The 4,226-nt window shown below is 46.2% G+C and overlaps 1 pseudogene; it reads left to right on the forward strand.

Annotated features, from left to right (window-relative positions):
* The first annotated feature begins 2,934 nt into the window (after window positions 1–2,934).
* LOC124778431 lies at window positions 2,935–3,052 on the forward strand (annotated as a pseudogene).
* The last annotated feature ends 1,174 nt before the right edge of the window (window positions 3,053–4,226 follow it).

A 4,226-nucleotide genomic window follows, 5' to 3' on the forward strand; every position in this document is an offset into this window, starting at 1 on the left:
CCTTTGCTTACATTGGTTAATGCTATAAAATATGTGGGTAGATAAACAATTTGTGCCAGTATTTGATGTAACGTACAGTACGCTGAAACCATCTTCTATCCCCCAGGTGGCATACACTGTCATCGTATTTTTTTCCGGTGGTGTATTTCAGTCTTTGTTCTCAAAACTAGTGTGGGTCGGATTAAATCCGTTCGCGGGCCGGATGCGGCACTAGGGTCGTATTTTGGAGAGCCCTGTTCCGCAGTATAGTGACATTTTGCCGACGTCTCAAATACACTAGTGGCCATTAAAATTGTTACACCACGAAGATGACGTGCTACAGACGCGAAATTTAACCGACAGGAGGAAAAAGATGCTATGATATGCAAATGATTAGCTTTTCAGAGCATTCACACAAGGTTGGCGCCGGTGGCGACACCTACAACGTGCTGACTTGAAGAAAGTTTCCAACCAATTTCTCATACACAAACAGCAGTTGACCAGCGTTGCCTGGTGAAACGTTATTGTGATGCCTCGTGTAAGGAGGAGAAATGCGTACCATCAAGTTTCCGACTTTGATAATGGTCGAATTGTAGCCTATCACGATTGCGGTTTATCGTATCGCGATATTGCTGCTCGCGTTGGTCGAGATCCAATGACTGTTAGCAGAATATGGAATCGGTGGGTTCAGGAGGGTAATACGGAACGCCGTGCTGGATCCCAACAGCCTCGTATCACTAGCATTCGAGATGACAGGCATCTTATCCGCATGGCTGTAACGGATAGTGCAGCCACGTCTCGGTCCCTGAGTCAACAGATGGGGACGTTTGCAAGACAACGACCGTCTGCACGAACAGTTCGACGACGTTTGCAGCAGCATGGACTATCAGCTCGGAGATCATGGCTGCGGTTACCCTTGGCGCTGCATCACAGACAGGAGCGCCTGCGATGGTGTACTCAACGACGAACCTGGGTGCACGAATGGCAAAACGTCATTTTTTCGGATGAATCCAGGTTCTGTTTATAGCATCATGATGGTCGCATCCGTGTTTGGCGACATCGCGGTGAACGCACATTGGAAGCGTGTATTTGTCATCGCCACACTGGCGTATCACCCGACGTGATGGTATGGGGTGCCATTGGTTACACGTCTCTGTCGCCTCTTGTTCGCATTGACGGCACTTTGAACAGTGGACGTTACATTTCAGATGTGTTACGACCCGTGGCTCTACCCTTCATTCGATCCCTGCGAAACCCTACATTTCGGCAGGATAATGCACAACCGCAAGTTGCAAGTCCTGTACGGGCCTTTCTGGATACAGAAAATGTTCGACTGCTGCCCTGGCCAGCACATTCTCCAGATCTCTCACCAATTGAAAAGTCTGGTCAATGGTCCAAGCAACTGGCTCGTCACAATACGCCAGTCACTACTCTTGATGGACTGTGGTATAGTGTTGAAGCTGCATGGGCAGCTGTATCTGTACACGCCATCCAAGCTCTGTTTGACTCAATGCCCAGGCGTATCAAGGCCGTTATTATGGCCAGATGTGGTTGTTCTGGGTACTGATTTCTCAGGATCTATGCACCCAAATCGCGTGAAAATGTAATCACCTGCCAGTTCTAGTATAATATATTTGTCCAATGAATACCGGTTTATCATCTGCATTTCTTCTTGGTGTAGCAATTTTAATGGCCAATAGTGTACCAGCGCAGATTAGGCTGTTTACGGCTCATTTTCCTGTCTCTGTAGCCGATTTCCGTCGCATTAAGCTGTGCGAGCAAGCTGATTGTCTCCATCACAGGCCGCGAACAAGTGCTCGTGGCGGCGACGCGTGCTGGCTGCGTGTCCTGACCGCCGTGTGCCGACGCTGCCGCCTCCGTCCGCCCCCGTTATTGATTCGCGGCGGACTTAATCTGCCGGAGAGCGGCTCGCCATCTGGCGCGCCCTGGCGACCACCGCCGGAACTGTGCCCCCAATAACTTGCCTCCTCAAATTCGAATTTTTTTCCCTCGCCTCCTTCCGCACCCACTCTCCCTCCCCCCGGCTCGCGCCACCTCTGGCATCTATATTCTGCCGATATAAACTCTACGGCCGCGGCTGCGACTGCCGCCGACCAAATTTAATAGAAATTTGTTCATCAATTCACGAGGGCCGCCTAATGGCAGCAGGAAACTTGTCCAATATCCCCTCCGGCGCGCACGCTCGGTCCCTCCGCACACTAGACGCGCCCCCTTAATTTAACATCCCGTGCGGGCAAACATTTTTATAAGTTGAGCGGTTATTGGACCGGGCGCCGGGTGCGGTGCCAGGGGTGAGACATCCCTCATAACGTGATTTACTGTGGAAACATCGACCCCCTAGCAACTCTCCGACCCGCCGGCGAACCACAAGTAATTGATCTCCCTGGCCTGCCGCTCGCCGCCCCTGCCCTTCTCGTTTCATATCGCAGGAGCAAGTGTTCGGAATTGGCCTACAATGCTTCTCTGTCCTTTTGTCGCCCCGAGCCACGGGTTCTCAATTACCCCTCTTCTTCGGCAACCTATTTAAAACTTCCCGCTTTGTTCCTCCTTGTGCTTAGGGAGAGGAAGGAAAGGATGCGCAGTTTTTCCCTCTGAATTTAAAACCATGATCCAATTGTTTAACATTATCCTATTTATTGATATCCTCGATAATCAGTGCAGTCCTGTGGATTCTAGCATAGGTGATGCAACCGGTTAGTTCTCGAACCATAGGCGTCCAAAGAAATTTATCTGACGCAGTTAATACTGTAATATTGCTATGTTTCTGTAACTGAGTATGTGTGCGATAGAATGTGTGATGCTCCTGTAAGCCCCCCATTATAAGTCTTTGAATGACATTTAGCAGATTTGAATTGCTGGTCTGAATTCAACTTGTCTTTATATTAAATGCGCAACTGAAGTAAAACAATTATCTAGCCCTAATCAAAATTACCGGGCAACGGCCTTGCCACAGTGGATGCACCGGATTCCGTGAGATCACCGAAGTTAAGCGCTGTCGGGCGTGGTCGGTACTTGGATGGGTGACCATCCATGCCGCCATGCGCTGTTGCCATTTTTCGGGCTGCATTCAGCCTCATGATGCCAATTGAGGAGCTACTCGACCGAATAGTAGCGGCTGGGAGAGCGGTGTGCTGACCCCACGCCCCTCCTATCCGCATCCTCTATGAGGATGACACGGCGGTCGGTTGGTCGTGGTAGGCCACTCGTGGTCTGAAGACGGAGTGCTGATCAAAATTACCACTTACCTCGCGTCTGGCAACATTGTTGCAGGTTTGTCTAAAGCACAACAGCAAACAGCAAGCAGGTACCGGTAAGCTAGATTTCTGTTTTTACATAAAACTTCCAAACAATATTCAAACTGTTGCATACAAAATGATGCAATGTGGTAATGCGTAATGATAAACCTCCTTTAAACAATGGGATGGGGAGAGTAACTATTCCTATGTAATGATATTCCGAGACAAAGATTTTAGAATGAAGTACGTATTCAAAAACAGAGAGTAAAATTTCACATGATCTTTGCAATAACATTGGTCTGAACAATACTGTGCTCAACAAAGTGAACAATGATTTGAAAAGCAGACAATGTTAACAGAGAATTTCTATAAAAACCAAACAGCTTACTTAATCAGTTGATATCTTAACGCATGATTCACCTCTGAGCAAGTTAACTGGCTGACAATAATCATTCCGACAAACTAGCTTCGAACCATGGCCTTGGTACAACTTTTCATATGTTGCTACAGTCTACATTTAATTTATAGTTATCCATTAAGTATTTTTACAGTGGATTACTTTGATACTTATAGTAAGAACTTTACGTTAGTACACATGAAGTATATCCTATAATATTATTAATAGCGGTATGGATAAGACCTTTGTGATACAGTGGACTGAATTACATACTCAGCTTACTAAATTCATGGCATCTGTTGGAACGGAAAATGGAGCTATAATATATGCACAAAAATATGTTATTCATATGTTAATGTTAAGCTGGCACCGAAAATAAAAAGAAATATGAAACAAAAAAAATTTGAAAGATTCAAATAACTTTGTTGCTTATAAACAAAAATAACCAGCAAAAACGTATAAGTTATTTTAAACTGGATTTTGGTCAAATTAAGGCAAATGATATTCATGTATGGACGAAATAGGAACACAGGAATTTCTCTTTGCAGAGATTTCGCATGTAAAGTGAGAATTAAGGCATCAGAACTCACCAT

The sequence above is a fragment of the Schistocerca piceifrons genome, chromosome 2 (genome assembly GCF_021461385.2).
Source record: "Schistocerca piceifrons isolate TAMUIC-IGC-003096 chromosome 2, iqSchPice1.1, whole genome shotgun sequence".
Taxonomy (NCBI): domain Eukaryota; kingdom Metazoa; phylum Arthropoda; class Insecta; order Orthoptera; family Acrididae; genus Schistocerca; species Schistocerca piceifrons.